We start from the raw sequence: 20,168 nt of genomic DNA, 5'->3' as shown, positions 1-20,168 counted from the left end.
GGCCATCATTACCTCCACATCTCTCACAAGAAACGGTCTCTCCCCTAGTACGAACATGGACCGTCTGAGGCTCCCCAACATCTTGTAATTCCAACTTGTCGAACCTAGCATTCATGGTTTCCAGCTGAGCCAAAACCTGCTTATCGACTGCATGAACTGTTCTAATCCCATCCCTCGGGTTACCATATTTAGCACTGTGATTAGCCATTTCTTCAATAAGAGACCACCCCTTATAATCATCGGTGTTCTCTTGGAATCTCCCACTAGATGCCGCATCAAGTATGGCTCTATGGTCATCATACAGCCCATTGTAGAACTGATTGGCTAGGAACCATGGGTCAAAACCATGGTGAGGAATAGACCTCACTAACTTCTTGAATCGTGTCCATGCTTCATAGAAACTTTCATCGGGAGCCTGTCTGAAACTAGTAATCTTGGCCCTCAGCAAATTGGTGCGTTGTGGAGGGAAGTATCTCTTGTAAAATGCAAGAGCAAGAGACTCCCAATCTGTAACCCCAGCAGCTGTGCGGTCCAAGTCAGTCAGCCACTCCTTGGCTGAATCAGCTAAAGAGAAAGGAAATAGAACTTCCTTAATCTTGTCTTGAGTTACCCCCTCAGTGGCGGGGATAGTAGACCAGTAATCGGTAAAGGTCTCCATATTCTTCCTAGGATCTTCACCTGTCATGCCTCTATAGATATTTCGCTCCACCAGATTAATATAAGAAGGGCGGATATCAAATGTGTTCCCATCCTCAGTCTGAAGATTGAAACCCTTCGGAATAGAGGATGCTTTAGGCACTGAATGACTAGAAAGTTTAGGCATCTTTCTTTGTAGAAATCGGACTGTCTTCCGTGAAAAGAAAATGATCAAGCTCTGGCTCGAAAGTACTCAAGTCTTCCTTTCGTGATTTCCTTATCAGACGGAGTCTATGCCTGAATAATCTCTCCGGCTCTGAATCAGCTGAAACTAATTCACACCTGTCTGACCTGGGCATAAACAACACTGAAAGGAAATGAATAAAAACTTCCTCAAGGAATAAAAATTCCCTGAGACGGAAAATAAACGGAACGAAAAACAAATAGGGCAATTGCCTCCCCGGCAACGGCGCCAAAATTTGACACGTCTGTCGTATACCTGTCAAAAATAAACTAACTCAACTAACTATATAGCTAGGGAAGTCAGGTCGATCTCCACAGGGAGGCAAGATATTTGTAGAAGTCCGTCAATTTGGTCACAAATGGGGGGGTTGTTTGATTTGTTATCTAAACTACGAGTTTTAAAGGAAGAGGAATAAAGGGCAAGAGCAGTAAGGCGGGAAATGAGGATAAAAACTATCAGATAGAGAGGGACATGCCAAGATTTAGGTTCACTACGGTAGTCCAGTGACTCAGCTGTAAATGACTCAGATGAATTAATGTAAGACGGATGTTGAAAGGTCCTCTCGGTCCACTTTCTATCCTAAAATACCGCTAACTTAACTTTCATTCTCGTCAGGGTAGTCTACTGTTCATAGCAGGCCTATTTAGTCCAATCTTTCGATCTAGGATTATATTTAGCTAGATTAAAGGTTAACTTAGAAGTGTGCACTCAACTAAGTCGGATAAATACAATTAAATTGCTATGGTGACAGAGCCTTGTAATCAATTCGTCTAATTCATTTACTACAACGTCACTTTCCTACCGCAGATCCCCTAATCCCAACATGAAAACGGTTTAGCTACTCATATCACTAATTAAACTAACAGCAGATAAAATTCCAGCAGTAAACATAATGAAATAAATAATAAATTGCATAAAGAGAAATTAGGGCAAAAGAAATAAATAGAGTAAACGAGAAATTAAAGCAAACAATGATCGATTATTACAAAGAAGAGAGGAAGGAATTACAATCAAGCGAATTGCGGCGTAAAGAACAAAATCCGAGCAAGAATAATCCCAAAAGTAAGGTTACAGTAGAGAGAAATAAGCAACGTAACAAGTTTACAGTAGAAAGTTTAGATGATGAAAAGATAGATAAAAGATGCTCATTAACCTAGTTAACGTAGGTTTAAATAGAAAAGTAAATGAGTTTTGCGAAATAAATCATCACACGGGCTGTTTAAAGCCCATAAATAGCGAAACCACTCGATCGAGTGGATTAAAACCACTCGATCGAGCAAAAACCTCAACAAATCTACTCGATCGAGTAGAAATTTACTCGATCGAGTAACTGGTCTTTCTGCACGCTAAGGATCGAGTGGAAAACCACTCGATCGACCAATCTGGGACGTAGAAACCACTCGATCGAGTGGTAAAACTGCTCAATCGAGTTCTTTATCTTCAAATCAGCTCAAGTCCGCGCCTAAATGCCTCGTAATCCGTGCCATGACGCTTCCAAATGCAGTATCTCACTCTTGAACAATCCCGTCTCCTCTAAATGCATGCAAAAAGGACGAGAGTACGATTCCACTACTTTCGCGTTCAATTCTACAAAATGGACAAAACGAACCAAAGTAGCCAATTCGGGGCAAATTACCATAGAAACAGTATAAAAATGCATCGAAATACGTTCTAAAATAGGCTAAAAAGACTATATATTAGGCACATATCATAAGTGTGCTAGAATGGTCGATCGTATTTTGATTCGTCGTCGATCTCTTATCCAGTTTCCAAGATGCCTGAAACAAGCGACGTGAACTTCAACCAACTCCAGAATGGTAATGATCAAATCCTAGCCGCGCTAGCTCGTCTCCAAGGTAATCAAGACCAAGTGTATGATCGCCTTGACACCATTGAGGGCCGAATATATACCGTGGAAACTAGGATGCCTCCTCGAGAAAGTGAAGTGTCTGATGAATTTGTGAACAACTTCGGGGACGAAAACCCTCCCATGGGTATGACTGCAGCTGAGAAATGACTCCAATACTTGGAGGAGCAATTGATGTATCTTAAAGGGGATGACATTTATAGGGTAAACAATCGCAAATATGAGGCCGTGAGTTCCAAGTTGCCAACCAACTTCAACATGACGGATATCCCTAAGTTCAAGAGGCACGAAAACCCTTTGAACCATATCCGTGCTTTCAAGGATTACATGTCTATCAAAGGCATTAAACCCGAGATGTTCTTAAGGATCTTTCCTTCATCTCTTGACACCATCCCAAAACAATGGTTCTATTCGCTAGAGCACAAGCAAATCGCTACCTGGGATGATGCCGCAATCGAATTTGCTAAACAATATGCGGATAATGCTGAAATCCAAGTCAACATGTGCACTTTAGAGGTTCTTACCCAAAATGACAAAGAAGGTTTCACCGACTTCCTAAGTCGATGGAGGAAGACTAGTACTCAACTTGTTGAACGTCCGGATGAAGCTACCCTCGTGAAGAAATTCGTGGACAACCTAAAGCCCATTTATGCAAATAATTTGAGGTATCAAAACATCAAGACCTTCAAAGATTTAACAGTACTAGGGACGAGGATCGAAGATGACATTCGTAAAGGGCTCTTGTCCAAAACGACAGGTCGTGGATATCAAGGCTCGACAAGTCGTTCTTACGGCTCTACTAGCAAAACTGATGAAGTTAACCTTCTCGAGCCATCTAAGAAGAATACCCCTCCAAGGAAATTCACAAATTTAGGGGACACATATTCCAACGCTCTGAAAAGGTTGATGAAGCTGGGTAAACTTCAACCCATAGGCCCTACACCCGAACCAGAAAAGAAATCCAAGTTCTGGGATGAGAATTCGTACTGCGGATACCATAGAGGTAAGGGACATGATACAGAAAAATGCTACAAACTGAAAAATGTACAAGATATGATTGAAGACGGTCGCCTACCAATACCACCGGGAGGTAAGCCTAACAACACTCAGAATCCTCTTGGAGTTCTGATGATTACAAGTGATGAATCTACCTTAGATTGCTCACATCTTATCTCCCCAAAAGAAGAGGTGATCAATAGGATATGGACAGATAGCGAGGAAGATGCCTACCTCCAAGATCTTCCCTTAATCAAGAGCGCCGAAAGCATCATAGATGAGATCATTACCACACTGGGCGCAGAAACTAAAACCAGTCAGCAGAAAGGATGGAGAAAATCGATCAAGTGGACAAACAATCAAGTAAGACTGTTCAAGCTCACCACTGGAGAAGGAGAGATGTTCAAAGGAGAACCAGAAAACGATGAATTCGAGTCAGAGTCAGAGTCGGAGTCAGAGTCGGAGTCTAGAGAAGTACCTAGAGAGTCTCCTCCTGTCGTCATTTCCACTCCCCTCGTTTCTCCTAGCTTAGTGTCAAATAGCAACAGTATTTCGGGAAATGTCCCAACCGCTGTCCCTTTACCGCCACTGACTAAAGATCAGATGGCTTCTTTGTTTCAACTTTTCTCAAATTTTAATATAAATAAATCAGGTTCTGCTTACTCTTCTTGTTATCTTGAATGCAATTCTGTTTACGATGATGATGAGGATGACCCAGACCCAGACTCAATCGAAATACCTCCCTACATAGCCAAATAAATACTACAAGAGGGGGAAGGGGGACCAGTGATAGAAAATACTGAACTCATCAACGTAGGAACCGAACTAGAACCCCAAGAACTTAGGATAGGGACAACCTTGAGCCCCACCGAAAGGGCCAATTTCATAGACCTCCTGCATGAGTTCAAAGACGTTTTTTCTTGGTCCTACAAAGATATGCCAGGGATCGACAGGGACATCATAGAGCATATAATCCCAATCAAAACAGGTTTCAAACCTGTGAAATAGAAGCTTCGTCGAATGAGGACAGAATGGGCTCTCAAGATCAAAGAAGAAGTCGATAAACAATTTAAAGCCGGGTTCATCAAAGTTTCCGAGTACTCAGACTAGGTAGCTAACATAGTACCCGTACCTAAAAAGGATGGGAGAATTCGTGTTTGTGTTGACTTTAGAGACTTAAACAAAGTGAGTCCTAAGGATGACTTTCCTCTACCACATATCGACATATTAATGGATAATACGGAGGGTCACGCGTTACTATCCTTCATGGATGGATACGCAGGATATAACCAGATCAAGATGGCCTTAGAAGACATGCATAAGACCGCCTTTGTCACTCAATGGGGAACCTATTGCTACACGGTTATGCCATTTGGGTTAATCAACACCGGAGCTACATACTAATGCACCGCAACTACGCTCTTACATGACATGATGCATAAAGAAGTTGAGGTATACTTAGATGACATGATTGTCAAGTCCAAGGAAAGAGAGGGACACATTGCGAACCTTCGTAAATTCTTCTCAAGGCTACGGAAGTACAACATGAGGCTCAACCCTCAAAAGTGCGCATTCGGAGTAACATCAGGCAAACTTCTGGGATACGTCGTTAGCCAACGAGGTATAGAAATAGACCCTTCCAAGATCAAAGCTCTAATCGAAATGCCACAACCTCAAATGGAGAAAGAAGTTAGAGGATTCCTAGGTAAGGTGCAATACATAAGTCGATCCATATCGAAACTCACCATGATCTGCGAACCTATCTTCAAAAAGTTAAAGAAAACAGATCACACCATGTGGGATGATGACTGTCAGAAGGCTTTCGAACGAATAAAGGAAATACTAGCCAAACCACCAGTGCTCATTCCACCTCAACGAGATCAACCTCTTGGTTTATATCTCACGGTAACTGAAACGGCCATGTGCGTCATGCTAGCTCAAACTGTAGGAAAAGAAGAAAGAGTCATCTACTACCTTAGTAAGAAGTTCTTGGAGTACGAGTACAAATACACACCACTCGAGAAGACATGCCTCACCCTTGTGTGGGCAATGAAGAAGCTACGCCATTACATGCTTAACTACTCTGTCAAAATATACTCCAAAATGGATCCTGTCAAATACCTCTTCGAGAAACCCGTTCTCAATGGACGTTTAGCAAGATGGACTTTGATGCTATCAGAGTTCAATCTCAAGTATGTACCTTTGAAAGTTATAAAGGGGCGCACCGTTGCCGAATTCTTCGCAGAAAATCCCATCAATTATACACAAACGATAGACACCTGGTCGTTTCCGGATGAGGATATACTCCAAACGGATGTAGACTCCTGGGACCTCTATTTTGATGGGGCACCAAATTTAAGAGGATTTGGAATAAGAGTTTTGCTCATTTCTCCTGAAGGCGAGCATACACCAATCTCTGTCAAACTCGACTTCGAGGTGACAAATAACGCTGCAGAATACGAAGCCTGTCTCATCGGATTGCAAGCGGCAGTAAGTTTAGGCATCAAGAATCTTCGAGTACATGGGGATTCATCTTTGATCATCAATCAAATTACGGGATCTTGGAAAATCCGAAGCGAAAGGTTAGCACCTTATCAAGCCAGAATAGACCAATTTGCCTAAGTTTTCGACCAAGTGACCTACCTACATCTACCCCGAGAAGAAAATCAATTTGCAGATGCTCTTGCAAAACTTGCATCTTTGATTAATATGCCGGATAGCATGGTAGAAATGCCTTTATGCATCGAACGACGATCAGAGCCAGCTTATGTGCACCAAATCGCCGATGAAGAAGAAATTGCGGAGGAACCTTGGTTCCAAGAAATCCTAAACTTCAAGCTCAATGACACCTATCCACCAGAAATGGACAAAAGGGGACAACGCGCCATCCGCTTGCTAGCTTCCCAATACGTTCTCATGCAAGGAGAATTATATAAAAGAACACCTCTTGGTGTAATCCTACGTTGTCTTGATCATTCACAGGCACAGAAAGTGATGGAAGAAGTCCATGATGGAGAATGTGGCCCTCATATGAGTGGACCCACGATGGCAAAGAAAATCACACGTTTAGGGTATTATTGGACCACGATGGAATCTGATTGCATCAAATATGTAAGACATTGCCATAATTGCTAGATTTTCGGGAACGTACAACATGTCCCTCCTTCATTGCTTTACACCATGACTTCACCCTGGCCATTTTATGCTTGGGGAATTGACATCATCGGCAAGATCACTCCAGCTGGAACAGGAGGTCACTGTTTCATCCTAGTAGCAATCGATTATTTCACCAAGTGGGTAGAAGCGGCTTCCTACACCAGTCTTACTGCCAAAAACGTGGCAAAGTTCATACAAAACAACATTATCTGTCGATATGGTTACCCACATGAGATCATCAGTGACAATGGATCACAATTCCAAGCTGAGACTGAACAAGTGCTAGCCAAGTACAAAATTAAGCATCACCACTCCTCGCCATATAGACCACAAACCAATGGCGCGGTAGAGGCAGCAAACAAGAACGTTGTCACGATTCTCAAGAAAATGATTGACAACTATAGAGATTGGCCGAGCAATATACCCTTTGCTTTATGGGTATACCGTATATCTGTTAGGACGCCCACTGGGGCCACCCCTTTCTATTTGACCTACGACATGGAGGTTGTACAACCAGTCGAGCTAGAAGTACCATCCTTGCATATTTTACCCGAAAGTCAAATCCCAGAAGCCGAGTGGAAAAGGGATAGATATGAAGAACTCATCCTCCTGGATGAACGAAGGTTACGTGCATTACACAATGTGAAAACGTACCAAGCACGTATCAAACGAGCCTTCAACAAAAGGGTTAGGCCAAGGAACATCAAAGAAGGAGACTTGGTCTTCAAATCAATTAGGGCTCTTTTACCTGTCGATCCACGAGCAAATTCAGACCCAATTGGGCCGGGCCATTCCTAGTCAAGTCCATACTTCCACGGGATGCGGTTAAAATCACAGACCTAGATGGGAATGAATTTGCCAACCCAACAAACCTTGTCCAACTGAAACGTTACTATGACTAGAATAGGAGCAAAAAACGCGCCTCGCGTAACCCCACGTGTCGCTCCTGTGGCACGCAATAAACGGCCCCTGGCCAAGCTGGACTAAGCTAATGTCATCTTGCTCTTGCATTTTGACAATTTGTCATTCTCATACCATCAAATAAACTAAATTGCATTTTAGGAGTAAGTAAAGCTCATGCTTATTTTCTAAGTTCATTACAAGCTCTTGCTTAGAACAATTATTCTTTTACATTTACTCGAAATACGCGCAAGGGTTTGATTTTATTTTCTAAATGAATACGTAGGCAATCCCTCACGGGATACAACCCATTGAATTGTCTTAAATGTAAATAGAAGGACATTTGCAATTGCATTTGAAATTCGACAAGAATAATCATAGAAAATCATAACGGTTTCATAACCACTTAACCTTTTTATTTCATTTCTTTAATAATAATAGTACGTTACACAATAAAAATAAATAGGCTAGGATTCTAAAAACCCTAACTTCTTCTTACAATAATAATAATAATAATAATAAATAATAATAAAGACTTAGGCTACTTTTCCATTTTCCCCTTGCCTTTGTCATTTTTGTAAAATTTCTTGTCCCGACCTCGAGCCGGACGCACTTGCGCCACTTCCGACCTAATCACCAATGGTCTCTCTCGTGGTCTTTCTTTGCCATTCTTGTCATCCACCATCTCGACGGTAGGAGAAGTCTTTGGTTTCTTCGAAGGATGAACAACTCGAAATCCGACTTCTTCCTCTCCCTCAGTCAGATGCTTCTCCTTCTCCTTTTCCACCTCGTGAACCTTGTAGTCAACAGGCTCGCGCTTCCTTAATCTCTCGCGCTCCTCCGGAGTAGTAGCTTTCCTCCAACGCAGATAAGAATCCGACACCCATAGAGCACTAACAGAAGAATTCAAGAATCAAATGTTCCTCTGAGCCCATTTGATGGCCTATTCTCTTCGACTCTCAGTAGTAAGCGCCACGGCAGTCCGCGGGACAGTGTCAAGCTTCGGGATCATATGCTTCAATCCAACCTACCTTATCAACCTCTCCGGGAAGATGCATATCATAAACTCCAAGCCGGGAATGCGAACAGATCGGGTTGGATCCAAACAAGATACTCCAGTGACAGATTTGAGATGCCACCATGGTACGATCCATCTAATTAAGGGGCCATCTTCACTCTTCAGTTTGTTTTCCCAGTAATTGCAAACTCGAGTGAAGTTCACCATATAAAGCCTGGTCCTCATTGTAATTGAGCGAGCATGATAAGCAGGAACATTAACTGGGGGCTCTATCAATCGAAGACGCTCCATAAGCCAGACCTACCAGATGCAGGAGTTAAAAAACAAAAAAAAAACGAAAAAAGAAGAGAGAAGAAAAAAAGAGAGAGTTCTTTTACCTGCAAAATAATGGGACTTCTCAAATAAGGTAGATCGCGATTGGCTTTCCTGTTATCGAAACCCAACAGGATCTCTCCTAAGCACAGACAAGCTGGGCTCCTACACAACTCCATTTGCTCAATCAAGCTCAAGAGACGAGGGTCGCCTCTCAAATCCTCATCAACATGCCCTTGAAGGACCTATACATGTAATAGGCAAAACCCGAATGCCATTCGCCTCGCAACATAAGAGATAGTGGGATCTGCCCTATTGATGAATCGGTCGACGAAATCCAACATTCGCACTCCTTTAGAAGTCACAAGACGATCCACATCAGCTCTTGCCAACCCAAGCAAGTCTCTAAACTTGTTCTTATACCCTTGAGAGGTGGAGGGAATAGCAGGCAAATGTTCCGGGTCCCAACCACCAATCGCAGCAATTTCTTCGGGAAATGGGCAAATGTCGCCTCCAGGGAAGGCAAATACGTGATAATTCGGGTCCCAATAATCAAGACAAGCATCTAGGAATGGTTTGACTACCTTGATCAGCTTCAAGCTCAAAAGCGATCCAAAATTAAAAGCACCCATGTCGTGTTTCTGAAGGAAAAGTAGATCTATATACTTACATATTCATATATGTCTTAATTTAATTTGTCATAAAATTAAAGATGGATTTTATGCATGCAAACAAATGAGCAAAATAGAGGAGAAATCATGTTCTTACATTGGATGTTTCGGTTTTATGGGCACAAGAGAGATCACCTTTCTCTCTTGTTCTTGTGCTTTCCTTTAATGGAAGAACTAAGATCCAAGTGTAGGATCTCTCCCTAAGCTTAATACCCAAGGCTTTCTCTTAATTAAAATTAATATTATAAGAACTAGTACAATATTAATCTAGTGAAAAAAGACCCAAAATAAATTGGTATTTTCTCTCTCTAAAACCGGTTAGAGGAGAAGAGGAAGGAAGAAGTTTTTATCTTTCTAAAAATCTTATTTTTGATGAGTGAATGAATAATAATTTTTCCACACTAATGAATGTAGTGTATATGAAAAATATAAGGCAAAAACCTTTTGTTTTTCCCTTGTGAAAAACCGGGCAAGGAAGAGGAGGGAAGGAAAAATTGAGCCAATGCATGCACTAGTTTGCCTTCACAATGCAAACTAGGGTTGCATGGCTAGGCTATCAAAGAATGATTATGTCTTCCACTAATTAAAATCAACATATAATTAGCTCAATCCTCTCCTAATTTTCGGTCCATATGGATAATATGGAATCCATATTATTTTTGTCAATTGTCAAAATGTCACATGTCATATGTAGCATAAATTTGTTGTGTATTTTTAACATATTAAAAATCAACGTATTATTAAAAATACGTCACATACAAAAATTGACTTAGTAATTTCATAATTACTTGTACCAAAATATTTTACCATTTATAAATCACAACAGATTGTATTTATAATAATTCATTCAATTCAATTGTTACCTTAAACAATTATTTCATCCGAGTAATGATACAATTCGATTACTCAGACCGTATCTCATTTAATCACATTTCAATATGATACGTAAATTTTACTTCCAAAATCGTCCGTCAATTTTCAAGTAATTTAATTAACTCGTAAGATTATACGATTAATTAAATGATCAATTAAGAGTGTTGCCCTATAGGTATGACCTAGGGGATCAACTGATCACCACCGTCGCACGACAGTAATGTCAAACTCTAGTCAGCCAATCATTACCGATATATGTTGACCGAGTTGTGTAAAATATTACTTCCCAATTGTATTCTTTAAAATGAGATTTAAACATATGATCATCATGATCAACAGTCGTGATCGCATTATTGTCGGAGGACACATATTCCAACAATCTCCCACTTGTCCTCGACAAGTGTGCGTCACCAATTCTCTTGTCCTATTACTATCTCCCACTCAATGCAAGGTGTCTTTCAGGTCGTACTTGCAAGTGATCATATCGAGAGTGGTTTCCTCGATCTGGAGAATAACTGATTGACCAGACTTATCTATCATAGATACTGTCCGAGCGTGGCCACGCATTTCCAGTTCATTACTCCTCGAGTGGCCCTGAGATATTGTTATAACCCTGGCTAGGGGTGGACAATTCCTATCGCACTCATTCCCTTCGACTAGCCACAGCCATCATAACCCAAAATATGCCCATTTGACCCCATTTACGAAGGTCGTAGTAACACAAATCAAAGTTAATCTGAAACTGTGCCATCTTAGGTGAACAGTCTTTAGTTAAAAGAATCGACTCATTCGAATACTATAGTAGCTCTCGCCACGACCAGGCTATATAAATTTGCCAGAACTCTATAAGCGGTCATTAGGCCCGACAAAATGTTCCTAACGATCGCCTATGTGATCGACTAGTCATCTCACATGACTCTATGGCACTTGAACTTGCCATCAATCGCATCACACTCTAGTCACTTCGAGACGTCACCTCATACAAGTAACTATGGGCAAATACAATGTTAATCCGTGTTCACTTTAACGGGATTCAATTGTCTCCACAACCCGTTTGGATATAACAATGTACAAGGTGAGTTAATAATAACTCAAACGACAAATGTCGACATCACACTCGGGTAGTCAATATCATATTACAACCTTGTGATGTATATCGTAAGTGTAAACACTTATTGATTGCAATAGAAGTTTAACATGCCATGTGTCCATGTGTTCAAACTTCTTACACTTGCATTTTCCTTTAAATTCATGTTCTCTCTCATAGCATGAACCTTACCAAGTACACATCAAGGTTCCCGACCTCGGTTTTGGTTCTTTATCTTGAAAGAACTTTCTTATCGATTATCACATAACGAACGAATTTGTGGTGAATGATATAACTTGTACTGATCAAGCACTCCATCCACACACAATGTACTAGGTATACGTTTGTAGAGTCTTGCAACAATTTGACAAGACGATTGGCCAAGCACTTCTCACAAATCTTAGCATAGTTAGGAAAGATTAGTTTTGAGTAACTTCTTATTCAACTAAGTATCTTTCCAAAACTTCTTATTTCTCTTTCTAGCTTGAAGGGTTAAGGATTCTCATAAATCTTTACATGTGCTCGGATTTTCATTAATATGCGCAACCTCTTGACACATATAAGAGCATTCTGACAAACACCGAAATCGCTCATCAGATTCTACTTGAGAATTCATGACGTTTCTATTGTGGCTTACCAATGAATCATCCGCTCTTATGCATATGATTCATTATTTGGACATGTGCATGATTATTCTAATGACGGAAACATTAGTTACTAATAATCATGAGATCAACCGTTCATAGGTTCAATGAACGACCATGACTGCTAATGGCAATTCCATTTTCATCTTCATAAATAACCTATGTGAATGTTGATACGATGTGTATCTCTTAATACTAATCCAACATCCCTTGATGTAATTGGATTCATCATAGTCCATAATCATCCAGAATTGAAAACTCAAATGCTTCTTTATGAAAAGAAGGTATTATCTCGTCATTCTTCAATGAGTGATGAGTTGTAAACATTCAAAGGATGATAGCTCCCACTAAATTCCATGTCTTCACATGAGAATTTCCTAACTCCCACTCAATTCTACATATTTTGAATTGACTTCTCAATCGAAACTTTTCAAGAATTGAAACATAAATTGCATTGCCAAGTTATTAAGATAAAACCATATATGTTCCCATCATATCCTTTCAAAATACCTATTTCGAAGAGGTCTCATCTTAACCTTACGGAAAGAGATTTTAAATCTCTAACACACTCATGTCATAATGATGTGTAGCAATGTCATTATTCAAATATAAATAATATCTAGAACACGTCCTTCGAAAATACCCTTTCGGAAGGAGGTTTAACCATTTCATAATGAGGTTAAGCAATGACATTTGCGTGGTTAAAACTTGGTCATTGAAGATATCGGTATATCAATCTTTGCAACTCGATAATAACTAGTATGTTACTATGATTTATTTAGGCTCTTAAGTAAATCTCAAGGTTGAAACTATTGGTCAAAATTTATCATATAGAACTTAGTCAAAAACTTGTTAAGACTTTACATTAGTCATTTTTCTTCCAAAACTTTCTTTTGGTCTCCTCGTGTAGTTATCATAAGAATATGTTCTTTCGATTACTTCACTTGGTCTCTTTTGTCATATAGAACTTACTTGAGACCATAGATCTCATCTATTCGGTGTACTATGTAAATAGATATACCTTCATTCAAATCATTCTCTCTTGCGTAGATCTTTATTTACACAAGTACACAATTTTTTTTTCTACCTTGTGTGTTGTGTCCTCATTTTTTCTCCCACTCTATCTTTAGAATAAATACACTATAGATTCAAAGATAGCATATGAGACACAAATAATGATGTTGAAGTATAAGGAGAACTACCTCATAGGTTGACTAATAGTTTTAGATTTCATATGTGTACTTGGTGATTGACATACCTTTAAGAGAGTTCATAGACTCAAAATCGCTTTATAAATGATCATACACAAGCCTTAAGCATGTGGACATATAATGAAACCCGTCATTATACTTGTCTATTAGATCACTTTAAGTGAATAATCTTATGTTTCTAAGAGCAAGCATTTAAACGTGAATTTTAGAACAAAAGGATAAAATGATAAAACGGGTGACTTGGGTTGCAAACCAAGTCACCATTATCCAAAATACAACCCATTATCCAAAATACCTTTCCATGTCAAACACGGAAACTTAAGGTTCTAAAATTCAAAACATAATTTAAAATAAGACAATGAAAAGCAAAGCTCCATGAAAGCTATCCCTAGCTTCTTGATGGTTTCTCATGCTTGCTTTTCCTTTCCCTTGTCTTTGCTTGGTGGAGGCCCTATTTACAATAAAAAGGGAGATACATTATCACAACTTTGCATCATAATACCATAGTTGAATTAGAAACATAAAAGAAGGATAGTCATTTACCTACTGGAGTAATCTTTCCAGCCTTAATATCACCAAGGTATTTGGAACAATTTCTTTTCCAATGTCCCATACCATTACAATAATGGCATTTATCAAGAGGACCCTTCTTGATCTTTGAAGTGCTAGCTTCACAAGTCTTAGCTTTGGTGAATGTGGGAGCTTGCTTCTTGCCCTTTCTCCCATTCTTCTTGAACTTCCCCTTACTCTTAGTGCTTATGTTAAGCACATCCTTGGAGGGGGTTCACATTTAACCCCATGTCCCTCTCGGCTTGCACAAGTAACTTGTGCAACTCCTCAAGAGACACATCCTTGTCTTGCATGTTGAAATTCACATGGAATTGAACATACGCTTTCACTTTAGACAAGGAGTGTAGAATCCTATCTACAATGAGTTCTTTGGGGATTTCAACCTTTTGAATTTTCAAGGTCTCGACAAGCTCCATAAGTTTGAGCACATGAGGGCTAACCTTTTGGCCCTCTTTGAAGTCGAGATCAAAGAATGCCGCGGCCGCCTCATACACTACAAGAAAAACGCGGGTTACTGACGGCCCTACCGACGGAAAAAAGAGGCCGTCAGAAAACATGGGTTACTGACGGATGTGTGACGGAAATTCCGTCAGTAAATTTCCTGACGGATATCCCGTCAGTATCTATTGGCGCGTTGACCAAGTCAAAGGCGCCAAAAAAACTGTGACGGAAATTCCGTCAGTAATCTCTTAATACTGACGGAAAATCCGTCAGTGAGCTTTACACGTTAAATTGGAGTACAGCTGGAAATCACTTTAGTCTCCTGACGGAATATCCGTCAGTGGGTCAATTATTAGTTGATATTAGTGTGTGACAGGGTTTCACAATAATTGTTCTACTGACGGATATTCCGTCAAAATTGAGAAAAAACTGACGGATATTCCGTCAGGATTTCTACTTTAACTGACGTGTACAGTCACTTGCATTATTTTCTGATAAAGTGAACGTATGACGGATTTTCCGTCAGTTAAATGAAAAACCGACGGAATTTTCGTCAGAGGTTTCTATTATCTGAAACACGCGAAGAGTTTCTCCTTCACTTTACTAAAATTCCCCCAAATCAATTAAAATCGCCTTAACCCTTACCTCCTTAAAACCCGACACCACCACCACCCTCCTCCACTTCCGGCGCCACCACAACCACCAACACCACCACGCCGTCGCCATCACTATAAGGTAATTAACTTTATCTTATTTTCTATTTCCTTTATCTTTTTCCTTCTCCTTCATCCTTTTCCTTCTCCTTTTCTTATTTATCTTTTTTTTTTGTTAATAGTAGGCCGCCACCTCCGCCAGCCGCCGCCGCCGCCAGCCGCCGCCTCCGCCAGCCGCAGCCGCCACTGCCCTTTCTTTTTAATTTTTTTTTGTCAAGGTAATTAGGTATTACTCCTTTTAATTTTTTTAATTAGTTTAATTAATTTAGATTATTAGTTATTGTTTTAATCCGTCAGAGGTTTCTACTGACGGATATTCCGTCAGAATTGTGAAAAAACTGACGGATATTACTATTTTTAATTTTTTTAATTAGTTTAATTAATTTAGATTATTAGTTATTGTTTTAATTGTTGTTGAAAAAGGGTTGGTGTTGATGCATGTTGACTTAGGATAGAAGCCAATGTTGTGACGGATGTATGTTGTTAATGTATGTTGTTAATTTAGATTATTAGTTATAATTTATTTTTTTAATGTATGCATGTTGACTTAAGATAGATATTTAATTTTATTGTTAAAAATTAGATTATTGTTAAATGTTAATTAGAATAGATATGAATTAGACTAGATATGCAAAATGAAAAGTAAATCATGTTAGTTTTTGTTAATTGAAAAAGTAGTCATTGTTGTATGTTTTGTTTTTAATATTGTTAAAATTATTGTTCATATTGACCTAGTACCCGTTCAAAAATTACTCACTAGGAGTAATTTTTGAATAGTCCCCATTTTGGGACTGTCTTTGTACGTTTTAAGTCACTTAGGTAGTAAACATGTGCTTGTGATTTGTTAATGAGAAAAGAGTTTGGTGACAATTCCTTTAATGTTCTCTAAATGCATATGTAGAGTAATTATTTATTCTATATTGTGTATTTGGAGAACGGATGGGAATTGCTGCCGAATTTTTTTTTTCTCATTAATAAATCACAAGTACATGTTTGCTAGTGACTTAAAACGTACATTGATGGGTTTAGGTTGGAGTGATAAGGACCCAATTCAAAGAAATACAATATTTATATTGGTTAAAATGTTAAATTATTGTTTATTATGCTTGATTTTGATTGTTGTTAGGTTATTATCTTTTTTAATGACATATATAAATGTGTAGATATATAATAACATGAAAAGATTAGAACGGCAGTGGATGTATGAAATATTAGACGAAAAAAAGAAACCCAAGAAAGCATATGCAGAGGGGGTGAAAGAGTTTATTAAATTCGCGGAAGGAAGTAGTGAGTACAAGAATTTAGGTGAAATGAGGTGTCCGTGTAAGAAATGCAAAAACCTAGGTTTTAAAAGGAAAGCAGATGTTCAAATTCATCTTTGGTCGTATGGTTTCGCCGATAATTATTATGTATGGACGTATCACGGTGAGAAACTACCTAGTACAAATGCTAGTGAGAATCCTTACCGTGAGTTCGTGGAAAATGCATTGCGTGATATTGTTGACCAAATTTTGGAGGATCGACTTAATCCCGATGACCTTAACGATGAAGAAGTGCGTTATGAAACCCCGAACCCCCAAGTTTCTTCGTTCTTTAAAATGTTAGAGCAAGCTGAACAACCGGTGTTTGAGGGAAGTGATATGAGTTTGTTAAGCATTTTTTGCTAGGTTGTTATCAATCAAATGTGAAAACAACATATCTCTTAGATGCGCTAATAGTTTTGTGTCGTTCGTTGGTGACATAATTCCAAAGGAAAATCAAATGGCGCGCAATTTTTATGAGATTAAAAAAGTTCTGAAGGGACTCCAACTTCCCCATGAAAAGATTGATGCATGTATCAATGGATGCATGCTTTTCTGGGAGGAAAATTCTAATCTTGAAGAATGTACAAAGTGTCGTGCATCTCGGTATAAAGGTAAAAAGAATTCAAGTGGGAGGCGAATTCCATGTAAACCAATAACTTATTTCCCGCTTGCGCCAAGGTTACAACGACTATATGCAACCAAGCACATAGCAGGTGAGATGAGTTGGCACTACAAAAACTCTCGATTAAGAGAAAGGGGGACAATGGCACATCCAAGTGATGGAGAAGCGTGGAAGCGTTTCGATAGAGAGCATCCATATTTTGCAAGTGAACCCCGGAATGTTAGGCTAGGTTTGTGTACGGATGGATTTCAACCTTTTGGGCAGTTTGGGACGAAATACTCTTGTTGGCCCGTGATTGTGACTCCGTACAACTTACCTCCTTGGTTATGCATGAAGAGACAATTTCTGTTCTTGTCTGTGCTAGTTCCCGGTCCTAAGAATCCGAAAACAAATTTAGATGTTTTCCTCCAACCGTTGATCAAAGAGTTGAAACAACTTTGGGAAACCGGCGTGGACACCTATGATGTCTCTAAGAAACAAAATTTTCAATTAAAGGTTGCATTAATGTGGACGATCAACGATTTCCCGGCATATGGCATGCTTTTTCGGTTGGTCCTCAAGTGGATATCGTGCTGTCCTTATTGTCTGAAAATGATCATAGATCTTTTTGGCTTAAAAATAGCAAAAAGGTTTGTTGGTTTGATTGTCACCGTGAGTTCTTAACACCTGATCATCCTTTCCGCGACAATTGTAAGCATTTTCTTAAAAACAGAAAAACTGAGAATCGCATAGCCGCATCGAAACTAACGGGTGATGAAGTGTGGGAATCCGTAAAAGAGTTGCCTAAAATAGTTGATGCTTCTGATAAAGAATTGAAAAGATTGAAAGATCAGAATGAAGGTTGGTGGAAACAAAGCATATTCTGGGAACTTCCCTATTGGAAAACGTTCTTTGATTCGACACAACTTGGATGTTATGCACATTGAGAAAATTTTTTTTGAACAACTTATCAACACCATCATGGATGTACCAGGTAAAACTAAATTTGACACTAAGGGTAAAGAAGACTTTAATGAACTTTGCTATAAACGGACCACATCATCTAGGTTTGTTTTATCAAACGCGGAGAAAAAGGCTATATGTGACTGGGTTGCTAACTTAAAATTCTCGGATGGTTATGCTTCAAATTTGAGTCGGTGTGTTGACCATAAAAAGATGGTGTTACATTCCATGAAAAGTCATGATTGTCATGTCTTTATGGAACGACTACTCCCGGTTGCCTTGAAAGAGTTGCTCCCGACAGGTCCTTGGAATGCAATAACTGAGATAAGCCAATTTTTTAGAGACCTGTGTACTTCTACGATTAGAGTTGATTCTATGGAACGTCTAGAGTCAAACATTGCAGAGATAATATGCAAGTTAGAGAAGATATTTCCCCCGTCTTTTTTCAATTTCATGGAGCATTTGCCTCTTCACCTACCTTATGAAGCAAAAGTTGGAGGACCTGTTCAATATCGATGGATGTATCCATTTGAGAGATTTCTTAATCATATAAAAAAAAAGATTGGCAACAAAGCTCGGGTGGAGGGTTCAATATGCAACGCTTTTTTGTTAGAGGAAATTTCAAATTTCTGTTCTTTTTATTTCGAAGATCACATTGACACAAAAGCAAAAGACTTAGATGTTGGTGTAAATTCCGATGACCAGTTGAAATCTAAGTTACCTGAGTTATTCAATGATGACATGGGAACTACAACCGGAAAATGTATACAGAGGTACTTAACTGAGAAAGAGTATGAAGAAGCTCATTTTTATGTGCTAAGGAACTGTGGAGATTTTTTAGATACTTATGAAAAGTAAGTTAATACTTCATCATTACTCAATTGTTTTTTAATTATCAAATTAGATCGAATTTATAGGTAATTAATACATAACTAAAACATGCTTTCCCTACTTATAGGGAATTTGAGGCACATATCAAAATCAATTTTCCTGATGTCACATCCCTCGATGATGTTTGGGCATCACATGAGAAAAGTTTTCCGAAATGGTTCCGAAATCAAGTAAGTGATGATACATTTTCTTTGAAATTGAACTATACATTTAGATTTCTTATTAGATATTGAAAAAAATATAACAACTTAATTAACATTTTTTTATTCATAGGTTCATAGATTGAAGGATCATCTAATAATAGCTTTAGCATTGGGTCCTAGTAACATGGTGAAGTCTTGGAGACGGTATTCCATCAACGGCTATAAGTTTCGAGCTTATAAGGAGGGAGTTGATGTTTCGAAGTCTACGTTAAGCAATGGGGTTTCTGTGAATTCAACTGAAGGGTTGGACTACTATGGAACCCTAAATGAAGTAATTGAGCTTTCTTATTATGCCGGGCAAAGGGTTTATAGGGTTATATTGTTTAAATGTGATTGGCTTGATAATTCCCCACAAGGACTTAGTATCCATAAGGTTTATGGACTTGTAGATGTAAACGAGAAAAAGAAACTTCGTGGACATAACCCATTTGTGGCAGCTTTTCAAGTCGATCAAGTTTGTTATGCTCCTTATCCAACCATTAAGAAAGGTAATCAAGGTATTCAGTGGTCCGCGGTTTTTAAAACCAAGGCAAGATCACAAGTTGATGCTCCTATTGAAGAAAGTGTCTTTCAAGAAGATGTGGTTGTGAATGATCACTCAATTTCACCGATTTTATTGGAAGATATAGAGGATGAAGATGTATACGAAGTGACAGTGGAAAGAGGTCAAGGGGAATATCACAGAGACGTCGAAGAAGAAGGGGATGAAGATGAAGTTGAAGAACTTATTAGATACGAAAATGAGGAATCAGAGGAAGAAGTAGGAGTGCTTTTTTCAGAAGATGAACCTGTTTTGATTTGTAGTGATAGTGATAGTGAGGAGGACTAGTTGTAATTGTACAATTATTAAACATTCAATAAAATATG

The 20,168-nt window shown here is 39.0% G+C and overlaps 1 non-coding gene across 1 annotated transcript; it reads left to right on the top strand.

The window, feature by feature from the left end:
• Positions 1-341: 341 nt before the first annotated feature.
• LOC141609586 (small nucleolar RNA R71) lies at positions 342-448 on the top strand. Its single transcript, XR_012527513.1, has one exon. It is a non-coding gene; the product is annotated as a small nucleolar RNA R71 (small nucleolar RNA).
• Positions 449-20,168: the final 19,720 nt, after the last annotated feature.

The sequence above is a fragment of the Silene latifolia genome, chromosome 10, assembly GCF_048544455.1.
Source record: "Silene latifolia isolate original U9 population chromosome 10, ASM4854445v1, whole genome shotgun sequence".
NCBI classification, from domain to species: Eukaryota; Viridiplantae; Streptophyta; class Magnoliopsida; order Caryophyllales; family Caryophyllaceae; genus Silene; species Silene latifolia.
The sequence above is the reverse complement of the archived record's forward strand: the minus strand, read 5'-3'. Positions and strand labels throughout refer to the sequence as shown.